We start from the raw sequence: 24,752 nt of genomic DNA, 5'->3' as shown, positions 1-24,752 counted from the left end.
AGGTAAGGGTGAAGGGGTGAAGGGGGAAAGGGGGTAAAGGTGGGGGAGGGGAAAAGGGGGGAAAGGTGGGGGAGGAGGGAAAGGGGGGAAAGAGGGGGGAAAGAGGGGTGGAGGGGGTGGAGGGGGGGAAGAGGGGAGAGGGGGGGATGGGGAAAGGGGGGAGGTGGAGGAGGGGAAGTGGGGAGGTGAGGAGGGTAAGGGGGGAGGTGAGGAGGGTAAGGGGGGAGGTGAGGAGGGGAAGGGGGGAGGTGGAGGAGGGGAAGGGGGGAGGTGGAGGAGGGGAAGGGGGGAGGTGGAGGAGGGGGGAGGTGGAGGAGGGGAAGGGGGGAGGTGGAGGAGGGGAAGGGGGGAGGTGGAGGAGGGGAAGGGGGGAGATGGAGGAGGGGAAGGGGGGAGATGGAGGAGGTGGTGGGAAGAGGGGGGAGGTGGTGGGAAGGGGGGAAGAGGGGGGAGGTGGTGGGAAGGGGGGAGGAGGGGGGAGGTGGTGGGAAGGGGGGAGGTGGGAAGGGGGGGGAGGTGGTGGGAAGGGGGGGAGGTGGTGGGAAGGGGGGGGTGGTGGGAAGGGGGGGGTGGTGGGAAGGGTGTGGGAAGGGGGGTAGGTGGTGGGAGGTTGTAAGGGGGAGTGAAGGGGGGTGAAGGTGGGGGTGGGGGTGAAGGGGGGTGAAGGTGGGGGTGGAGGGGAGGTGAAGGGGGGGGTGGAGGGGAGGTGAAGGGGGGGGGGTGGAGGGGAGGTGAAGGGGGGGGGGGTGGAGGGGAGGTGAAGGGGGGGGGTGGAGGTGAGGTGAAGGGGATGTGGAAAGGAGGGGAAGTGTAGTGAGGGGTGGGTGAGGGGAGGTGAAGGGGGGTGTGGGGAGGTGAAGGCCGCTCCCTCAGCCGTCCGGCCGCTCACTCACCCGTCCGGCCGCTCACTCACCCGTCCGGCAGCTCCCACGTGGATCTGAGGCGGGAGGCAGCGTGTTGTGGCCGCTCCCCCGCTGACTGTAGCGGCGCCGGGGGGGGGGGGTGGAGGGGAAGTGAGTGAAGGGAAGTGAGTGAGGGGAGGTGATCACTCCGCTCCCCCGCTGAGTGTAGCGGCGCCGGGGGGGGTGGAGGGGAAGTGAGTGAGGGGAGGTGATCACTCCGCTCCCCCGCTGAGTGTAGCGGCGCCGGGGGGGGGGGGGTGGAGGGGAAGTGAGTGAGGGGAGGTGATCACTCCGCTCCCCCGCTGAGTGTAGCGGCGCCGGGGGGGGGGGGTGGAGGGGAAGTGAGTGAGGGGAGGTGATCACTCCGCTCCCCCGCTGAGTGTAGCGGTGCCGGGGGGGGGTGGACGGGAAGTGAGTGAGGGGAGGTGATCACTCCGCTCCCCCGCTGAGTGTAGCGGCGCCGGGGGGGGGGAGGGGAAGTGAGTGAGGGGAGGTGATCACTCCGCTCCCCCGCTGACTGTAGCGGCGCCGGGGGGGGGATGGAGGGGAAGTGAGTGAGGGGAGGTGAAGGGGGGTGAGGGGACGTGAAGACCGCTCACTCACCCGTCCGGCCGCTCACTCACCCGTCCGGCAGCTCCCACGTGGAGGGGGGGGGGTGAAAGCGCGGGAAACAGGAAGAGGCGGAGCCTCCGGGACCGGTGGGGAAGAGAGCGGGAGATGTGCTGCTAACACTGTGAGCCCCGCTAATGTATGTAACACCCCCCCCCCGTGTGTGTGTGTGTGTGTCTGTGTCTGTGTCTGTGTCTGTGTCTGTGTCTGTGTCTGTGTGTCTGTGTGTCTGTGTGTCTGTGTGTCTGTGTGTCTGTGTGTCTGTGTGTCTGTGTGTCTGTGTGTCTGTGTGTCTGTGTGTCTGTGTGTCTGTGTGTCTGTGTGTCTGTGTGTGTGTGTGTGTGGTTTTTTTTTTTTTGGACCTTTGGCCCGTCACTCCGCCTCAGGCCAATGAGAGGTGTGGGGGGCGGGCCAAGGGGGTGGTGTGAGTGTGTGAGGCCAATGAGAGGTGTGCGGGGGCGGGCGGCCCAAGGGACCAATGAGATTGCCGCTAGGGACACCGGACATCCAGGCAGGCAAACATACAGTGCTTTCACTAATATAGTATAAGATATATATATATATATATACATACACGTAAAATTTGTAGTGACAACTGCGCTCCAGTGTTTGATCACACAAATGATGGAAAAAGGAACTCAGGCTAATTAGACATAACATCCTCCGTGGGGCCAAAAGATCCCTGAGGTAGGGGCAAGCAATAAACCCCCATAATACTCCAATATGGATGGTCCCCCTCAAAGTGTTAAAAGTACTTACATATTGCACTGGTCCTTTGGATTCCTGATAGAAGTGCAGCCAAGTAGATATGGATAGCTGTAGAGAAAAGAGAAAACTGGCGCACAGTCCAATGAAGTGGGTCCCAGGATAACAAAAATAAATATTTATTGATGTGAAAACATCCAACAAACGGAGGAGAGCAACCTTTTTTGTCAAAGAACTACTGTTCGAAACGCATAGGAGGTTGCTCTCCTCCGTTTGTTGGATGTTTTCACATCAATAAATATTTATTTTTGTTTTCCTGGGACCCACTTCATTGGACTGTGCGCCAGTTTTCTCTTTTCTCTTTTCTTTTCTCTTTTCTCTACATACATACACTGACCAAAGGCAGGACATATATTAATGTACAGATTATACAAAGACAACACATTTTATTGTTTTTCTGTTACAAAGCAAGCAATTCAAATTTGCTTCCTCGGGTTCAGACTGTCAATACCCAGGTAACCAGTACGCATCTATCAGGGCGAAAGCAGTTTCCATCAGTCCCGAATCTGCAGAATTCAGCCCTATACACACTAAGCTGCATTCTCATCCAGCACCTCCAACAGTCTCAAGATATATATCACTATTGCCATGCGTTTGTCTCAAATATTGATGCTGGCAATCATATTTCTTAAGTATGGAAACACTTGTATTTCTTTAAATCCTTGCTTTTCTGCTGTTACAAAGATGCCAACTGTATCATACATTTGTTTTAAAATATAAATATATATACATACTGTATATAGCCTAGTCGTCTAACTATTATCTTTCTTTTGGCCCGAACAGTATGTCCTGTTAGGCACAGGTACTGTGAGGGATAAGCTCTCTCATGTAGGCCTAGCCTGTTGTTGCAGCCTGGATTGCACTGTTGCTGTATCAGGGGCGGGCCTAACAACAACCAGAGAGTGTCATCCTTGGGGAGGATACTGGTTGGGTCACATGCACAGGGTGTGATGCCTGGCAGTATCGGACCTGCCCTGTTATGGGGCAGGGTTATAAGCCCCTCCCCTGAGGTACATAAGTTGACACACTCCCAGTAGTCAGAGGGTCTGTCCCAACCCCTGTGGAGTGGGAGCACTTACCCTTTATCCCCTCAGGGGTAAAGAGCTGAGAAGGGGCCTACTGGGCATCAAGCCCTGTGGGCGCTATTTTAGGGAATGTGCCTGTTCTGGATATCACCATGCTGCTAATAAAGATGTGGCTACTTGACTGGGCCACAACCTGCGTTGCCAGTGCAGACCATCCTGGCTGCACCAGGATCCTCACCATCTGTAGGCGCTGCACTACGGATGATCATTACTGAGAGCCTGTCCTGATGCCTCCCCTTAGCACCGCAGAGTTCTCATGGCCATCTGTTCAACAACGCAGGTATGCACCGCACCAGAATACACGGTAGCTCTATGATCTCACTTAGGGTGGAGGAAAAGGTGCTACCATATATACAGTAGATATAGCAAGACTTAAAGTTTGCAGCATCGGGCCACACACGACTTGTAGTTGGGTCTGATCCAAAAGCATGGATGCCCTGCAGCGTGACCACAGCAGGCACTGTCTCTGGAGTTACTCATTTTTGCTGTTTCACCCATGGCTCTGGAGACAGTACGTCTTGCTATGTCTGCATATATTGTATATCTCAAGATCATAAAGAAAATTCTAAAATATTAGAATGTATTTAATGTATAATTCCTTTGGCAGTAAAAGGAATGCAAAACTGTGTTGTGAAATAGTTCGGAGAATCCTCAGCACTGAGGGGGCTAAGGAGGGAAATAGTTGGAGGAACAATATATTCCATTAAGAGAATCTAGTTGTCGTAATACTTAAAAAATTCAGAACTTAGAAAGAACAAATCTTATCTTGCTATCCTGTAGGGACAACAGAGGAGTGCATTTTCCTCCAAGATGAAGTAAGACAACAATGTGCTCCAAATGATAGGTGCTGTATCAGTTTGACATGAAGTAATACAGAGTCAGGAAATTTGGCTTCCAAAATTAGATTGTTGGAGTACAATGAAATGAGCTGTTTATTATCAAGCATATGTTTTTTAAGATATTATGAAAATATTGATATTTTTATGTATATTTGGGAACTTTATGGTATAAAATTCCAAAAGAATACACCTTTTAAACAACCAACAATTAAATAACCTGGCAAATACTATATTACTTTACATTGTACATAATGTAGGCCCATGGCTCACTTAATAGGTTATTAGAAAAGAGTGCCTGTATCAAATGTTTCGAAATTGATTATACAGTTAGGAAAAAGTAATAGCCAAAAGTAGTTTGTTAAAAAAACGAATGAGAATTCCGGTTATGGCGCCTAAAAAGTAGGACGCATGAGACGGTGCTCCTCTGAGTCCCCATGGGGAATTCACAATATCAGAATAAGCCTTATAAAAGTCCCAGTTCAACAATAAATACTTACAGACTGCTACGAGCATAAGTTTATGGAGAAATATTACTCTAGATACTGTATACTCTGATGGCTCAGAAACAGCAATGCCCTGAGAAAGGAAAATTGAGGAAAGAGTGTCCCAAAATGGTCAATGCCCACGAGGTACTGTACGCGGGAGTGATAGCGACGGGACCAGAGGGGAATTACATTTCCACCTCAAGGTATAGATTACAAATCTATTGCTAGAGCAATGGCAAAATAACTTGTGCTTAAAGCTAATCGATAAGCTAGTAATAATATCCAATAATAGCTCGGATTTTGGACTTTAATGGCAAGCAAGAATACAGAGCAGCTGATCTATAAGGGGAAAGGGATATTGCTTTGAAAAGACTACTCATAAACTGTCTCACAGAAAAGAAGGGCATTAGGAAAGTAAGCACAACTTGTTCTAAAACAAAGAAGGAATTTTACCTTAACATATCCAGCAATGTTGAAAATACAGATATTTACCAAATCAGGGATAAAGATTTTTTACCTCCCAAGAATTGGCAGAAAAATACGAGGAAAAGATTTTAACCAGACCAGGGGAGGCAGAAAAGAGGAGGGAGCGCTTGAAGATGAAAACTGAATCCACTAGAAAGACTTGAACCACAACAGAGCATGTCAATTTGAGAAAGGCTGCTTGTCTTCTATGACTGATATTGAAAGAGGAAAAGAGGGAAAGGACAGTATCCTTATTATAAATATATATTCAGTTTGCTGAACATGCTGATAGCTGATGTTTTAAGTTTGAATTTCCAATGCGGGATGCAAAGAGATTGTTACCGTATGAATCCTCCCACTGACATCAGACTTTTACAAAACTCTAACATATGCAGTATATACTATAGCATACCTGTGAAAAAGGGCAGAATCAGGCAAACTACACATACAGTACAGCTATAATTCAGATAGTGAGGTATAAGATTTATACATTGTATACATTGGAACACATCAAAGGTTGATAGATGTAAGAAAAGGTTAAACTCATGTCAAGAGTGGGGACAGATGCTTGAAAGTGAGATTGGTTTTATACAAGGGACTATTTTATTCCCTGCAGAAGACCCGTACAGTATGGTATGGTATAGTATGCATGACTCATAGTCATTACTTTTGTTGAAATAGGTGAAGTGCACTAATGTGCAAATGTTTAAATGATTATTGTTTTCTTCCAGGTGACCATTTATGTTCTAAGCAGACAGTTGAACCTGTTAATTGTTATGTGGGGGCAAGGTCAATCAAATTTAAGGATCACTTACGAGAGAAGGTTCATACAGTAGGTAACCATCACATGCTAATAAAATCAACCCGCATGGGACCATACATGCACATAATATCTCGAAATATTAAGGGGTTAACCTCATTAAAAGAAAAAAGGTCATAAGCTACTTGAAAAAAATGAATTAAATGAAAATAGACATGCTTACAAGAGACGTACCTAGATGCTAGAGGAAGCGGTAAATTACAAAGAGACTAGATAGGGCACTGCTTGTTTTCGTCAGCAAAAAAGGAAAAAAATGGAAGCAGTAATACTAATAAACAAACAATTACCCGTTGAATTAGATTTGTCAGAAAAAAAAACATTAGGGATGTATTAACAGCAATCAGCTAGATAAAAAAAAAACATAACTTAAAGAATGCAGTGTTAGGATCATTTGTTGCCAAAAATGTATTTTGACAATGTTGGTTGGAAACACGTATTTCACATGGTGGGATACTGTAATTCGACTTCCCTGTTAATTTCAATAAAATGCTGAATGCAATGTACAGGAGTCTACACCAACAGCTAGAATATTATATTTTTATTATTTTATTTATAAAATATTTTACCAGGAAGTAATACATTGAGAGTTACCTCTCGTTTTCAAGTATGTCCTAGGTATAGAGTTAAGACAAATAATACATGGTTACAAATAGTTACATAAATGAACAGGGTATACATTATATACAAGACATTGCATGCACAGTTAAAGATAATAAATATTATGGGCGTATGAAACAGTTACAGACCAGATTAAAATGTGTGACAGCCTTAGATTTGAAAGAACTTAAACTGGTGGTGGATGTGAGAGTCTCTGGTAGATTGTTCCAGTTTTGGGGTGCACGGTAAGAGAAAGAGGAACGTCCGGATACTTTGTTGAGCCTTGGGACCATGAACAGTCTTTTGGAGTCTGATCTCAGATGATAGGTGCTGCATGTGGTAGGGGTGAGGAGCTTGTAATCGGGCACGTCATTTAAAACACGTACAGTAGGATATTGGATTTTGGGGAATGATAACTATTCATTTAAAGGATTGGAGTTCAATCTTACAAATTATTTTTCCCTAAGAGAAATAATACCTATGAAATAGACTGAAGTACCAATGGAGATTAAAAATAATATAATTATAAGGAAAATAATAGTTGATTGACGTACTATTACAAAAACAAAACAAAAACAAACTGAGACAGAATCAAGACATCTACCTACTGTATACAAAACATTTCCAAATTCACTCAGGGGTCCTCTCAAGAATCATTTCAAATCTGGAAGGGAAAAAAAAGGAAACTCATGTTTAAACTACTTAATACATAGTCACAAACATTTTTTTTATGTTTAAGGAACTGGAAAATAGAAAACAGATGCCAAAAAACAGATATATTCATATATCCAATTTTTAGCATTGTTTTAAAAATCTCCCAAATTATAAGATACATCTACTACAAAACAATAAAGTAGATGATTATTTCAACCATATGAAGCAGTCACGATAAAATATCACCAGAGTGCAAACAACGACGTATGGGACTTACTATACGTCTGCACTCTCGTGGGTGCATACCCACTGGAAGCTGCATTTCTGATTATTGTTTCACAGACAGAGTTGCTCTATTTGTGTGTTTCTTATGTCTTTATTTTCCATGCTGTCACCGATTTTCTGCACTCCCTGATTTTCTACTTCTGCGATTACAGAGGACCACCAAGGAAGTTCCAGTGAGGGTTGAGCTGCATTTCACCAGTGTTTGTACTGAAGGTTTTATTTATTTATTTGATTTATTTATTATTGCATTATTATTTCTGTGTGTCTATTATTCAATTGAAAAACATTGTGCATTGACAAGTGTTGGGCTACAGATTGCTTGCACACCTTAACAGGAGCACCGGGTGAATATCTGTCTTAACACTGTAGCATGGCAAAAGGATTTCCCTGAAATCAACCAAATAGATGAAGTTGTAAATTATATAGCTGGAATTGAAAGAGTTTGCAAAACAGTTCCATTATTATTATTGAAGTATTTAAACGTTATACTTATTACTTTATATGTTTTGTCAATTGGAAGTAGCATTGGGCACCCCTGTTGGGTTGTTTATTGGGTGGGTTATTACGAGTGTAGCCATGCTGTAAAATGGAGTGCAGTTTCCTCTTCTGCTGGCAGTAAGGCCTGGTAAGTAACAGGGATGCCAGCAGTAATCATGGAGGTTTGCCCTCACACCCTGGTGAGGTGCCCTATGTGTGGGTGGGAGGAGCTACATACTCTGAGTCCACTGTTAGTGACATCAGAGATGTGGCTGCCCCCTGGAGATATAAGGCACAGCACTGTTAAAAGTTTGTGTGTTGAAGTAAGGAGCAGGTCTGCGTTGAGATCTGGGAGCAGGAGGCCCACTAGTGCTGTAACTAGTGGCCTTATAATATATCAATCAGCAGCAAGCTGTGCACACCATACTGTGTCCAGGGACCTGGAACAGGGGTGATCTCCCTGAGGGGAGAGGGGATCCCACTCCTTTGGGAGGGTGTACCTCTGAAGGGATCGCCTGCCAAGATGTGTGGCTAAGTAATCTACTGCGATATATCTTAGGTTTTCATTATTGGAGGCAATTTTGTCCACATCACTTATAAAGCTATTGCCAAATCTCTCCAAGAAAGCAGAATTTAGAAGGGAGAAAATAAAAAATAAAATGTTCAGGGAGGGAAATTCCCATAGCCCATACTGCAACTACAATAAAGAATGACCTTGCATAAAGATACTTCACTGTGTGAGTCTGGAGTTACTCGGCAGGGGAAGACACCACGGAGGAGTTCCTCATCAGAACCATCTCTTTGCAGACGCAGAGATCCTAATGAGATGGAGGCGGTGCACTGGATATAGGTAGGACTCATGCACACTACCTCAGCTGCCTGTCTGGGTTGGCAATCCCCACACAACATCATGCGGGAGACTCAGGAGTCCTGTTGCCAACAGGTGCACCACCAGACACTACCATGTAATGGGGACTGGTTAGACCACAGGGGCCAATGTGAGATTGGGTGGGTCAGGCTAGGCCAGAAAATCCGTTACATTTTGAGGCGCTGCTGAGAGACCTGTCAACAGGACAGGCTTTTGCTAGGCACACGGGGAAGCAGGGAGAGTGTCTGCTGCCACTTTGTGCTGTGTTGGGATGGACCTAGGGGTAGTCAGGGGGCTGATGGAGTATTGTCAGCTCGCAGGGATGACCTAGGGGCCTGAAAGAAGTTGGAGGTTTGGAGAGGGGCTATAGCTGTCCTAGTCACCTTGAGGTAGTGCTAGTTGGTAGGATGCCTGGAGGGATAGTCTGTTAACGTGGTCAGGAATTCTGGAAAGGGTCTGCGCTAGGCTAGCCAACAGTAGGTAGACGCCCAAGTACTGCATGGAAGAGCCAGAGTACTCTAGCCCATTCCAGACCACTTACCGAAAGGAGCACAGACTGGGAGGAAGGAGATACAGCAGATACAGAGAGAGTGAGCCTAGCCTGAGGTAGTGCAACACGAGTCAGACCTACATTAGGTACACAAGGTGGTGCATCAAGGCAATCTTTATTGTACCGGTGTGGTAGCTGCCCCGCAGAGAGGAGCTCCATGTACAATCACAGTAAATACAGCAACCAAATGGCGACCGCAAGAATGGAGAATCCGCGCGGTGCGGAAGGTCCAAAATGGCAGACGGAGGCAGATGGAGGGAGCGCATGTAGTGTGCGTTCCGCTGAAGAGCAAGCTACTGATGTGACTTTGACAAGCCTGTTGTGGAGTGGCGCGAAGGCTGTGGCCACGCCGTATTGGTCCTGCCTAAGACCTAGGGGTACTACCCCTGAGGATATGGAGGAGGACATTACTGTGATATGTGAAGAAAATGATGAAGTTGCCTGTCAGTCGGCATACAAACAGTTAAACGCTACCTCAACGTTCAAAGAGACTGACAGCGCGAACCAAAATGGCGGCTCCCGCTTCCCTGGGAGACCGTGTGGATTAATTGCAGAAAATTCTGCAAATGCTGGACTTGCAGAGAGTTGGCCAGGAGTGGCGCCAACAGGAAAACCCCGCCCTGATGGGGGGTATGGCGCGAAAGCTGCAGCCGCGCCTTCATGGACAATGACTAACTCAGCCCCAGTGCTGAGTCAACCGATCAACCTGTGGGACCTCCCCCTAATCTCAACCAGGGGGAGTGGTTTCCAACTGTGCCCAGTGGGAATGGATCCTGCCGAGAGAGGAGCTGGTGAGCCGGCCGCACCCTTACAGAAAGTAGTTCCTGTAATCAGTGCTGCCCGCGGAAAAGAGGATGAGGATTTTGCAAACCAAGAGGTTGCAAGAAATTGGCCGGGACTGGCACCAAAGAAAGAACCCCGCCCTGTCGGGGGTAGTGGCGCGAAACCTGAGGCCGCGCCCCCAGGACTGTGAAAAGTACAGCCCTAATTCCGGGACATCCTATAAGGTTGTGGGACACTCCCCTAATCTCCACTAGTGGGGGTGGTTTCCAGCTTTGTCAGATGAGGGTGGAGCTAGTCAAGGGAGTGGTTGGCAATCCAACCCCTGCTCGTCAGTCACGAGGAGCCAGTACGCTGAACAGACCACTGCTGCGAGTACCTCCTACAGTGACTATGGCTTGCAAGCAGGAAGAGAGTGCCATGGTATCTACTCAACCCTACTCAGCACCAGGAGGCTTCCTGGTGATTCGGGTGGCAGGCACTGAGACAGTGGCGTGCCTCTGCTTACAGTGCAGATTACCCGGTGGCGCCGTGGATACAGCGGCACGCTGCCCGCACTGTGCTCTTCAGTACTTGTGGCCTATGCCCACATTTATACCCATCTAGGCCGTCGAAACAGTGGGAGATGCGGCTATGCTGTCAGCCGAGCTACCCGGTGCGCTATGGAGGGAAGCTGCGGATCCCGGAGAATAGAGATCGGGGCCGGTTGCCAAAACTGAGCTCGAGGAGAGAGAGACTATCGGCCGGTGTGCCGGCCGACAATCCAAGCGGCGGTCACCCCGAGGGGTGCCCCCAAGCAAGGTGGAAGTAGATTCCTCTGATGAGGAACCCATGGCGTCGTCCGGTGTGGTGATTCGGCAAACCACAAGCTCCTGTGATGGTAATGGGAGAAAAATGCCACTTACCGGAGCTGTCGGTGAAAAGAAACGGGTGTCACCAGTGCTGCGTAAGGCCGAGAGATGGAGTCCCCCGGTTCTTACCAGGCTCCGATGGCTACGTCGGCGGAGGAAAGACGGTACCAGGCAGAGGTGGTGAGATCGAAACCAGCGGAGCTGCCGGATGTCGTTTTGGAGGAAGAGGTCCCGCTTGGGGGCCCATCCCAAGATGGCGGAGCGTCCAGCCTCGTAGATGACGTCACTTCTAGCGGGTGTGGCAGACCAACTGGAGAGACGACTACGCATCGTGGATCGGGCAGTGCTTCCAGATCGCCCGGTCCCAAGAAGAGTTGGCAGGCAGCGAGAAAGGAGAGCGGTGAGACCCGACCAGCGGAGAGCCCTTGCGGTAAATCTGGACAATGGAGTGAGCGGGTTGGAACCCCGCAGATACCCACCGTCCGCCCCTATGTCCAACCCCACGCCCTAGCTAAAGCCCCAGTCCCGGTCACGTTTTCCCGGGGGTCCTCGTCAAGTTTGGGAATGTCCGGAGGGTCCCAGGGTACCTCCGAAGAACGGACTGGGGAGAGACTGGGGAGTTTCACATCAGATGACGGATCGTTGGGTGGGGGTTATTCGCCGGAAGTGTCAATTTCTAGCGGGTGCCCTAGCGTGGTGAGCGTAACGCTAGAAAATAGGCCCAAACGAGTGGGGTGGCCTAACTCCCGATCTACCGGGACATCTGGGGTGTCCTCCTGGGGAGAGCAAGAGGAAGGGGATTCTGTAGAATCTGCCCCTGAAGAGTTTAGGGAGACCCGGTGGTGGGCCCCCTTATTCGAGGGTTATGTGGGGTGGTTGAACCGTACTCGGTTCCTGCTAGAGAGGGAGGATGTGGTTGACTACTGGTGGGCTCGTGGGGAGTTTACTGCAGAAGAGCAGAAAAGGGAAATGCAGGAGCGGTGGTACCAGATTCGCCACCATAACATAGAGCCCATGGGTCCCAGTAGATTAACGGATCCGGTGGACCCAGATGAGCCCCTATCGTGGGTATTACCCGGAAAGGCGGGCAATGCTAAGTTGACCCGTGTCAGTAGGGCGGAGAGGGCCATTATCACCAAGTATAAAAATTCTCACGGCCTGAAATATCCTTATGTTCCTGAACCCCTCATGGAGGAGATTGAGGACAATAGGGACAGGTGGTTGAGGGAGACAATCGAACACTATATGGTGAACAAGGGTGGTGCCATTACTGGGCACAAGGCCGAGGAGAGAATTGCGCAGCTCATGCGGGTTTGGAGTATAGGGCGGAGTATCTATAAGCACAAGGTCGTACACAGACCAGAAAATGGGCTACCGCGTGAGTATAGCGTCATGGTCCTGGATATAGGGGGTCGGGAAGTTAAGAAGCCCGACCCACGTCACTATTATTAGGGGAGCAGGACAGATGTTGCGCGAGTAGTGCCCTGCCGGACGGGGAATGCTTATGTGATATCATTGTGCCATTACTGCAAAGTTAATAATGTTGTACTGGTTATGTGTTCCATTTTTCAGTGCTTCCCGGAGAAGGTACATAAATTTAGGTCCCAGACGGGGCTTTGGGATTCACCAGGGGGAGAATGTAGCCATGCTGTAAAATGGACTGCAGTTTCCTTTTCTGCTGGCAGTAAGGCCTGGTAAGTAACAGGGATTCCAGCAGTAATCATGGAGGTTTACCCTCACACCCTGGTGAGGTGCCCTATGTGTGGGTGGGAGGAGCTACATACTCTGAGTCCACTGTTAGTGACATCAGAGATGTGCCTGCCCCCTGGAGATATAAGGCACAGCACTGTTAAAAGTTAGTGTGTTGAAGTAAGGAGCAGGTCTGCGTTGAGACCTGGGAGCAGGAGGCCCACTAGTGCTGTAACTAGTGGCCTTATAATATATCAATCAGCAGCAAGCTGTGCACACCATACTGTGTCCAGGGACCTGGCACAGGGGTGATCTCCCTCAGGGGAGAGGGGATCCCACTCCATTGGGAGGGTGTAACTTTGAAGGGATCGCCTGCCAAGATGTGTGGCTAAGTAATCTACTGCGAGGGGCAGCTAGCCCATACCGCAACTACAATAAAGAATGACCTTGCATAAAGATACTTCACTGTGTGAGTCTGGAGTTACTCGGCAGGGGAAGACACCACGGAGGAGTTCCTCATCAGAACCATCTCTTTGCGGACGCAGAGATCCTGATGAGGTGGAGGCGCTGCACTGGATATAGGTAGGACTCATGCACACTACCTCAGCTGCCTGTCTGGGTTGGCAATCCCCACACAACATCATGCGGGAGACTCAGGAGTCCTGTTGCCAACAGGTGCACCACCAGACACTACCATGTAATGGGGACTGGTTAGACCACAGGGGCCAATGTGAGATTGGGTGGGTCAGGCTAGGCCAGAAAATCCGTTACATGAGTATTGGGGGTTATTTTGTGTATGGGGGTGCTGTATATTGGGGGTTTATGTGTATTAGTAGGTATTATTTGTATTGGAGGAGTTATGTGTATTGAGAGGGTTTATTATTTGTTTTCGGGGAGATGAGTTGTTATGTGTATTGGAGGAAGGGAGGTTATTATGTGAATTATCGGGTTATATGTATTGTGGGGGATTATGTTTATTTGGGTGTTATGTTTATGTGGAGGGGGGTTATTATGTGTATTTGTGGGGGCGGGTGTCGGGCGTAATAGGGGCTGCTGAAGGGGGTAGTTGCACCGGTAAAGGTGGTTAAGCCTCTCGGTGGGTAGTGGGAATGGTTAACCCCGTCATTACCTTACCTTATACTGTATGTCTGTTTTATCTAGACTAATGCCCAAAACCACTTTTAGACAAATTTGGCTAATAGGAATAGTGAGCATTAGTCTAGAGGGGAAGGGGGGGATGTGTATTGTGGAAGTAGGGGTTTGCCCCAGGGCAGGGTTGCACAAACTTACCAACATGCGCCCCCCTTTCTCCTCTCCCCTTTGGCTTGCGCCCCCCATCTCTGCACGGCTCCGGCATCAAATAATGCAACGTGGCGTCATTTGACGCCAGTTGCCATGGAGACGCGTCACTGGAACTCCAGATAAGTGAAAAGTTACAGAGTCCTCGCGCGATCCCCAGCTTTGATTTTAAATGCCTTCAAGGAAGTGCGGGGCCTCTGTAACAGCTGCGCCCCCACCAGAAAATCTCCTGCCCCCCACTTTGCGCTCCGCCCCAGGGAGTGTTGTTAGGGGAGTGGTGGGATGGGTTAACCACATGTTTACCTTAGCGGTAAGGTGGGCAATGGGGTTAGGTAGTGCATTATTTGTATTTGGTGCTTGTGGAATACCTTGGTAACAACAGGCATCTATTGATGGGCCAATAGTGCCGGAATATTAAATTTAAACTGGCATTGAGTGCATTTCTGTGGGGTTTCTTTTGGACCCTTCTTTGGGTTAAATCTGTGCGCTATTTATTGTTTACCTCCATGCACCTGCTGTTATGTTTTCTTTAGGACAATACTATAGGAGAGCAGTCTGATTCATCTGTTTCAATCTAATTGGAAGGTAAGAGGCACGTACAGAGACAGTAGGAGGGTGTTCTGTTAAGTGCGTCTGCAAAGGACCAAGGTTTATGTATGAGGTGTATAGTATCAGCCACAGTGCTACTTATATGCCTCGTTAAGGAGTTGTGTTTTAAGATAGTTCTTAAAGGTGGTTTGAGAGGCTATTAGTCAGAAGTTGAGGGGAAGGGCATTCCAGAGGTTTGGGGCAGTCAGTGAGAAAGGTTTAGGGTGGGAGAGGACTATAGATACAAAAGGGGTAGAGAGAAGACATCCTTGAGCAGAATGTGGCGGGATTGTGTATAGCGAGAAATTAGGGCTGAGATGTAAGGAGGGACAGAAGAATGTAAAGCTTTAAAAGTGAGGAGGAGAATTGTGACGGATCGGGGGACTCGCGCTTCCCAGCGTGTCCCCGTCACCTCTGTTTCCACTGCCTCTAGCCCTCCCTCTTCCCTGCGTCCTCACTCGCTCCCTTCCTTTCCTCGCGGCCGTTCCTCTGCGGCGCGGTTGGCATACCCTGATGCGCGGTCAGGTCACGTGTGCGTCCTCCGCGATGTGCGCGCACATTCGCAATCACTTGCTCCCCTCCGCGCCACCCACGGCCCCCGGGGGGCCTCTATTCCCCCAGCCTCCCCATTACCTTGCTCCTCCACCTCTCCGTCCCTCTCGCCCCTTTGCCGAGCGCCCCCGCTGTGCTGCGTCCCTCACGCTCTGTTACACGCGCGGTGCACGCACATAGTACCCTTACAGAGGGTGCGCACACACGCTCCAGTTATCTGCCATCCAGCTCCGCCCCCCTTGGCTTACAAGCCATATCTCTTAATTATTCCCCTGTCTCCTCCCCTGCTCTCTCAGACCTATCCCTGCAAACTCTCACTCAACCCTCTGCTCCTCCTCTCTCCCCTATTGGTTCCCCTTCCTTTATAACCCCACTCTGTCCTCTTACTCATTGCTCTGCATAGCTTTCCTGTGACTCCTGTGTGTGCAGTGTCTATGCCTAGCTCCCTTGTTTGTTTCAGCGCTGGTTCCTGTCCCTGCCCCTGTTTGGATTCCCCTGGCTTGAACTTGTGTACTGCTTTGGATTTGACTACTCTGCTTTCTCCTACCCTTGAACATTGGCTTACGGACATCACTACGCTGCTCTCTCCAATCCTTGAACTCTGGCACACGGACATTACTATCCAATCTCTGGCACCCCAGACGCTGCAAATATACGTTAACCCTTTCTTACCAGGCCCGGCAATGCATTACCACACTCCGGGCACGCCCTCACTGCTGTGGGTGCGTGTTATACCCTTACCCACCTCAGTACTGGGGACTGGCCAGGTCTGCTGGCATACAGGCGTTACAAGAATTAAGTGAGATGCGGGATTTGATAGGAAGCCAGGAGAGGGATTTCAGCAGGGGAGACGTTGAGACAGATTTAAGAAAGAGTAAAGTGATTCAAGCAGCAGCATTGAGGATAGATTGATGGGGAGACTGGTGAGAGTCAGGAAGGCTGGATAGCAGGAGGTTACAGAATGGTTAGCAGGAGGTTGACCAAACAATATAACAATCTTTATAGTCACCAACACCAAGACTGCAGTGTATATGATGTCAGAAGTGTATACCTCTGTGTAGTAATTTCTATACAGTACTGGCACACAGCAGTGTCCTTTTACGTCTTTAAATATGGTGATACATTCACCACCTGGGAGCGGCCTTTTGCAACTGGAATTGGGGCCAGCAAATTAGGTACATGGCACTAGTGGCTGAATCATAGGATTAGGTGGAACACAATAAGAGAATATACACTGTAATCCTCTGCTCAAATATTTCCTCCACTCTAAAACTTTGTATGAGAATCACTCCCTTGTTGGAAGCAATGTTTAAAAAAAGGCCCACATTTGCACACCTCTGAAAATGGTTCAACTTTGGCACCTACTGTAATTTGTTATTAGAGTTTAATGTTTTAAATCTAGAAAACATATGCTGTGTAAGAGTAAGAATGCCAAATTGAAGGTGACATTAAGGAGAACAGTGTAGTGGGAGGGAGAGGTGTTGTGTTATGGATGAATTTGGATGAGGTAAGGGTTTTCTGGCTTACGAGCACTCCAATGGACTCATAAATTCTTTGGACAGCCCTTTAACAACTAACTATATACTGCTGATGATTCATTACGCTGCAAGGGATTTTTCATTCTAAGGGACAAAGAAAACAATCTTTTTAGGTAATGACAACCATGCAATATATCTAAATTATTATTGTGATTTTAAATATTTCTGGTAAATATATTCTGCATAAACTTTTAAATAAACATAAAGTTAATGGGAAAATGTAATAATTGCAGGTGTTTTAAACGGTGGATCCTTCCCATGCATGTATTTTTTCTGTTGAGAGTTCAGTAGGAGGCCTAGATATTATCCTCACATTTATATAGTTTTAGCCTTATAGCTTTGAGTGATTTTCATTTCTTAAATGGAATGTTTTCACTTCAAACTTTCCAAGGCATTAAGGACATCTGAGAGAGAAGCACTTAATTGCTTAGATTGTAAGTAAAATGCCTTCATTTAAAATTAACAAAGAGAGAAAAAAAAAATACTTGTTGGTATGACTGAGGCACTTTTTGACATGTATTGATACAGTACATCACAAAGTTTAGTGGAGTAATGAAAGATAGAGGAATGCACAGAGATACATTTGGTGAGCTGATTAAGGGTTCCCACTTTGCAGGCAAGCATCCAGCATTTTATTTCTTGCCCTGTCTGCATGAACATAAGTCATCAGCTGAACAGTCTGCTTGTCATTTCACATATCAGATATGTGTGTCCTGTGAGTAATACATTACATAGTACATCACTAGGAGTGTAGCACCTGCCTTTCTTCCATTCCATGTTCATTCCATTCTACTGTATGTCTTCTTCTTTTAGTGCCAAAGGGTTTGACAGATCTCAATTTCTGTCTGCACTGGATTTTAAAAGTTTCAGCTCGTACTCAGTGCATTGTGTTATCGAGAAACTGCAAGGAGGTACCTATGTGTTTTTTCACATGAAAATATAGACCTTATTCCAACAAACTGAGCCTTAACTAGCCAAATAATGCATGCATTCTTAATAATGACGTGCTTTGACAAGTAAGGATCTCTGTTCCGATGGCTATAGAGTTTAACAGTAACCTCCGCTATCTTATCTACACTATAAATATTATTCATTTAAATCCCATTGAAGTTTCCGTACGACAGTGTATCCATCACATAACTACAAAGGTCTGATAATGGAATCACATGGTAATGGTAAATATTGCAGATTATTATCACATAATATAGGACAGAGAGAGAGAGAGAGACACACACACAAATATAGTGATATTAATTTGCCTAGCTACTTAATGCCACAATTATTACATGGGATATTGATTGTCTGGAATGTTTTCAACCTAAACTGGAACAAACTTCCTATTGCACAGCTGCAGGAAAAATGCTGTCCCACAGAGACCCTCTAGAATTTGAATAAGGTGCAATGTAAGGAAATATGACTAACATTTTCCAAATACTAATTCTTATGATACATACTGTATTTCTTTATAATAGTCAGGGAAGAAGCACGTGCTGTTTTTGACTTGAGACTACTTTTACCACTTTGCATTATACAATTCTTTTCCTTGCACTAACCAAGGCAGGCCTGTCAAATGCAGAATAGCTTGGGGTCCAATTCTTAAGTTTGACTGCAAGACTCATGCAACACCAGGAAAAAATAAAATAAGTAGTCACTATAACTTATGCATATACTTTAATTCTTGATCTGTCTTTATTAAAATATATCAACGTTACTGGTATCTCGCTACCCTGTCCCCTCCTCTCCCTCTCCCATACCCTCTCTATCTCATTCTCTCCCCACCCTCCTCTCTCCACCCCATCTTTGTCTCCCCATGCTCTATCTCTCCTCTATCCCCACTCTCTATGTTTTCAGTTCCAATAATTGTGGCTACATCTATACCTCTGCATACAAGAGCATGCTGCCATATCAGTAATAGAGTGTTTTTTTATCTGCTGTGTCTTTGAAATTGTGCTATTATTTTAACATTTACTTTATCTTGCAGCTCATTTTTCTGTTTCAGTAAATAAATGCTTAAACCTATTCAATTTGTGTTGTCATTGACTCCCTTATAACTTGTATTGCTTTCTTTACTATTGGGATTACTTATCTCTTATACCGTAGTTGTCCTGAAGTATTATGGAACCACTTTTATAGTGTATTAGCCCATTCAGGTGAAGAAATTGCCAGCCATTTTTGTACTTATTCTACTATATGGTTCACAAAGTAAAAAATAGTAAACAGGTTTGTGCACACAGGACATTCTTCCCTAGGTCACTATCCAGAGACCAACTCAGAATCTTCTGTGTAAATAAAGTACAACAAAATGTTGTAGCTTTCAGCGTGCCGAATCATGGATCACTGCATATGGGTGGGCTAGCTACACTATAACGAGGACAGCGAGTTTTATTCATGAAGTTAAAATACTTCAACTTGTTTTTATTTCATGTAAAGGTCTTCAGCGCTCTGCATAGCCCAGCAGAGGCAATGATTCCTAAGAGGGGATCTGTTATAATGTTCAGTGTGTAAAGTTACTTTGTTCAGCAGGTATGAACAATAAAGTTATAGTGGCCTCTCACTGTAGTAAGGGGGGCCTATGACAAGAATAGGCTGGCTTACTAGCCAATCCCCAGGGTAGGAGTAGTCTGCACTTCTATATAGTGTAGAGCAGTGAGTGATAGTTGGGGCTGTCTGTTCTGTTCTGTCTGGGATAGTGATCAGAGAAGGATGTCTTCTGAAATGGATATCAGTGTGCATACACTAAAGCAGTTCTGTGTTGTACATCAGAGAATGCAGATGTAACACATATCCCCCACCCCCCACCTCCCCTGGGAGATTTTGCTGCTACATGGAGTGTGGTGGTGCATACCTGCTGGCTCACAGTAGATCTGAGTCTCCCGCATGGTGATAGGGATGTCAGAGCAGGCTTCTGGGGTAATGACTGATTCGTACTCACGGTGACAACGCCCCCATCTCTTGCAGGCCCAAGGGATGAGGGGAGAAATCCCTGCAGGATAGTTTCTTTATCCTTCCCCCTGATAGATTGCAGTCTCAGGCAAGAAGGTATAGTAAAACACTGGAACACTTTATTCCTTACAGCAGACTTCACAGCATACACAACAGCAACAGATAGAGCTTAGGGCCTTCACCCTCAGGTTGTTTCCCCTGACACTCACTGCAGGTACATGGCCCCCACAGCTGTTCTTGCTCTTCTCCTACTTGCTGGTGCAGTAAGAAGAATAGTCCCCCCTGCCGCTCCCCTAAGGGAGGGCCCACAGTTTGGCAGAGCCCTGCACAACTGTTATTGTTAGACCGGCCTCGCTTAAGGGTAGAGGTAACTGAACTAAATCAGGAAGTGCAGCTCATTAAGTACAGGAAAAGCAGGAAAGAGGTCTGAGTCCCTGATTCGACACAAGGCCTGGTTGCACCACCTCCCCTGTGAGTCACTGAAGCTGCATAGGAGTGGGGAAAACCCACGATTACTCCAGACAAGCCTGCTCTACTAGGGCTTACTGTCAGGAGGAGGGCAGACTGGTAGCCAGAAAACCAGCCCTGGTTTTCACCCAGATATGAAGATAAGTCTTCAGATAGAGAAGTTACTGAGGCCTAGTCCAAGATGGGATAGGGTACAGTGATAAGGATCCAGTGAATGTAATACAAATACTACTGCCAATAAACTTCAGTCAAAGCAACAACTGGTGTAGTCCTTGAAGCATGGTAATGATTAAAGGAAAGAAATGCATGAGGGGCATCCTGAAACCTCAGGATCCTCTTGGACTGGAGGCGCTGACCACTGAGTAAATATCCTTGTGAACCTGTCCTGATACTCCCCACACCACCGCAGAGATCTCCGGCCTTCTGTTTGCCTCACAGGTATGACCACAGCAGCCACAGAATACACTGGTAGCAAGACCATTTCCCAGAGGGTAGGGGAAAGAGGGTTACATATATATAATCATCCCAACGATCCATGAGGATTACACAGCAAAGCAGATCAAGATTCCCAGATTGCCAGCTGACATTGGGTTTGATTCGATTTACACATTTGGTGACGTTATATTTTGCCTATGCGCCATACAAGAATTTTTTTCAGCACCATAAATATAAATTAGTTTATTATGGCCAATCTTACCATGTCTGGTTTACAGCTTATTGTTCAAGTTTAGAACCTGGACTTAAAAAGCCCAAAAAGATTAAATAAATATTGCATGGGTTCTTCTGCTATGTATGTACTCACGGTTTTCACACTATAAATATGTACAATACTTTGGTACTGATATTATAAATGCTTACAAAATGTTGATCCTTTGACTCTACTACAGCATATCTTGTTTCACTTATCAGTCTTCAGAGATTTCGAGAGCTAGACACACCAGGGCTCATGGTAAACTAATAACTTGTTAACAACAATAATATATCATTTAGCACAAAATTTTGAAAAACTATATTAAATTACTCATGTCTTGATATCTATTCAGTTTCTATATGATTTTATTGCACTAATATATCCTATTCTAGCAACCCCTTATTAAAAAAAACATCATCCTTTAATTAAACATGAAATAACTATATATATACATTTGCACGCCCCGGGCGAGTGGATTTAACATCGTGGCGAGCTCCTATTGGCCCAAGCAACACACGTGTGGTACTAGGTGGCGAGTAGATTTTTTTGTTCGGCGAGTAGATTTTTGGGTGATTTGTCGACCACTGTATATATATATATATATATATATATATATATATATATGTAGCCCCCTTTTGCTATGCCTAAATAAAACTACGCGGGCGACTACGTGTGCTGTATCTGTTGCTCACAGGAGGACTGAGCCTCCGCCACTGGGAGCCTGGGGTGAGCTCTTTCAACTTCGGTGCAGTGCCTCCACCTATGAGGGATCCCAGCATTGGCGGGATGCCCCCTCACAGGAACTAATACAATATTGAGTAATACACACAGGTATATAACAACTGTTTACTGACACACACATATATAATAACACTACAATAACAGCATCCCAGTGCTGTACGCACACTAATACCCAAAACCCCGGTGTGGTTTTCCCCAAAGTACTGAGGGTGCCCTAGGCACCTAAACACCCGGTGTCCTTAGAACAGTCCCACCCAAAGTGTGAAGTAGTGCTTCCCCTGTGTGGGTTGCTGTGCACTTTATACCTCCGTGGGCACTCCTGTACCCAGGTACCGCCGATGAATAAAAAGGATGTCAGGTCCCACGTAATGGGGCGTCCAACAATCCCCTCACGTCTTAGGGTCCTGATCCACCTCGTGGTTGAGCTCCAGCAGGAGTGTCTCACGTAAATATCTATAGGGCCCTGAGTCTGGTCCCAGGTCGCAGGGCATCGTGTGGCCATCCGGTCACCAGTGCGATAGTATCACTCTGTACTAAGGGGAAGCATCCCTATCTTCCCTGCAACACTTTACTTGTGGTGACTGAGGGCCTAGCTGGGGCCTACGGGTAATACTAGGCCTAGTCCAGGGAAGCACTACTCCCTGGACACTACCTGCTCTGTTGAGTCCCTCCGTCTGACTGGCGCCCATGGTGTTTGCGCTCCAAAGCTATCTCCCTTCCTCCCTGCTCCTCTAGCCCTATAGGCTGGGACAGTTTATTGCCACAGGGATTAGATTTAAATATATACCACAAAATTTGGTGGATCAGAAGTATATTTCGCAGATTGCAAGCTGAATTTGGGTTTGATTCAATTTACACATTTGGTGACATTATTTCTTGCCTAAGGCCATAAGACTAGTTTTTCATGCACAGTACGTTAATCGGAGTTTTCGGGAAAAAAACAACTGACTTGTTAGGCAGCTCATGGATTATCACACGGTTGATACACACTGATTTGCATTATTTGTGTGCATTTTGAATGTTTTTCAACACTGGTTTATTGTTATATTCAACCTTATCTATATTTATTATAATTAGTGCTTAACATTAGTTTCTAGTTCACATTTATAGTTATGCTTTATATTCCCATTAAAATGAATAGAATTGTTTTTATAACAATTTAACTAGTGTATGATATTTAAGGTACTTTGGTTGTAAACAAGTATTACCCATGTAGGAAGTATTAAATATGTTTAATGTGTTTTTCACAATAGAATATGTTTAACCTTTTCATTGCCCTATTGATGTACCAGGTATGTCGTCACTTAAATTCTAATTTTCAAAGGTATGATTCGGTTCAAAATGGAAGTTACTTCTGATTTAGTAATTGGTCAACAATCCCGGCCTTCTGATTGTTACCGAAATGATTCCATGACTACAAATCCAGGAAGCAATGACACTCAGGTGTCAACAGACAACTAAAGGTTAATAGCTGTTCAGATAAGCCTTACCTCCAAACAGCAATGCTCCATTCCAATGAGAAATACTCCAAGGCTAAATTATTCTAAAGTATATGCAAATTATTCAACTTTTATTTGGCAATGATACTAATGTTGCTGTAAAAGGGGATTAGTGATAAAGAAGCAATGATAAAATTCAGAAATAAAACCATTTTATATAGACCTGTTGAAGTTATATTTCATCAATCTTCATTTGGAAAAGGAAACAATTATAGCAGGGCTCTTTAACTTGCAACATGTGGGCCAAATCCAGCACTTGAAGGACCTTGTAGTTATCCTTGGACTTGCTCCCCCTGCAAATGTCATTGCAATTGTTCAGGCAGTAAGCATCACTTCTCAAAAAATGCTACGTGGATATTTCCAAAACTTTGCAATGTTTGCAAAAGGGGAACAAAATCCCTACATTTTGGGAAATTGGTTGTAATGATGTGGGAAAGGCTGTGTGAACTTAGAGTATCAATGAAATGATTGATATATAGAAGGAGTATTTGTTTTGATGGCTCATATGATTTGCTTTGCCTTGTTAAGTTGCCCCTTTCACTGTGTATCTTATCTCTGCCCTTTTTTTTCACTTTTCTCTGTTCATCTTACTAATGGCTGGAAGTAGTAGACTACTGTATAAGTGCTCCACAAAATAATTTCTTACAGGTTCCTCCAGACTGTGTTTCCTTCATGGGACTTCATGGGCTTTTTATACAGCCATCAGGTCTCACTGCATAACACCGCTGCCAACTCGTATTTGTGGTGGAACCTCACTCATATTCTACTCAAAGGATATGGGCGTTTCAATGTGGGATTGATGGCGGGTCTTAGAAGCATATCAATTAACAGCAGATAGGAATCATTTGGCCAACATAGTCTGCCTATTTTCCAATGCGTTATGAAAACTCAAAGGCAAATATGTTATTTAAAGTCACATTGTTTCAAATAGTTTTAAATTTCGTTTTTGTACAAGCCTTCAACACATCCCACTTTTATTATTTTTAAGTTAATGACGCTCTTGAATTGGATAATCACAAGGCCTTAAAGCTCTACAGTATGTCAAAGAATAAAGGTCCCTCAACCAGACTGCCAAGCTTTAGTTCTCTGATTGTGTCCTTCTCAATGCCATTTGCACTCTTTGTTGGGCAGACTTTGCTTGTAGAGTTCGTAGCTCTCACAGGCGTCGCTGTAGACTTTTTCTTCTTCTTTTCTTTGGTATGTTTTACAACATTAGCATTACTGTACATGTGCACACATTCTTTCTCATCAGTGATACTGGATGTGCACTTGCTAAGTAAAACTTCTGTACCTCCCTTGGGTCCACAGCGTATTGCTTGCTGCTGCAGTTCCTTGGCTCGTTGAAAAAAATAGTCCTCTGGCTGCTGCCCTTTTTCTGGGGCCACATAGGGGCCATCCTCATTGTCTGAATAAGGCCTGAAGGGACATTGCTCCATGTGGCTGGGGTCTTTACACAGGAACACATTTTCTTCCCCATTCTTGCAGAGTCTGAATTTGACTTCAGCTTGGCCGCCATTTTACATTCCAGATGTTTTTTTTCCTTTCTTTTCTTTCTCCAGTTGTGGGGTAGACTCTGGTCACAGCATCAGTCCCTTGTGTGGGTCACCTCTGTCGCAGTCCTCCCAGTCCAACTGTGGCTTGTGGCTTTCTTCACTGCAGTGTAGTTTTCCTGCTTGGATGTGTAGTCCTTTAATTCTGATCACTGCTGCATG

The sequence above is a fragment of the Ascaphus truei genome, chromosome 1 (genome assembly GCF_040206685.1).
Source record: "Ascaphus truei isolate aAscTru1 chromosome 1, aAscTru1.hap1, whole genome shotgun sequence".
Classification (NCBI taxonomy): Eukaryota; Metazoa; Chordata; class Amphibia; order Anura; family Ascaphidae; genus Ascaphus; species Ascaphus truei.
This window is presented reverse-complemented; position numbering follows the sequence as displayed.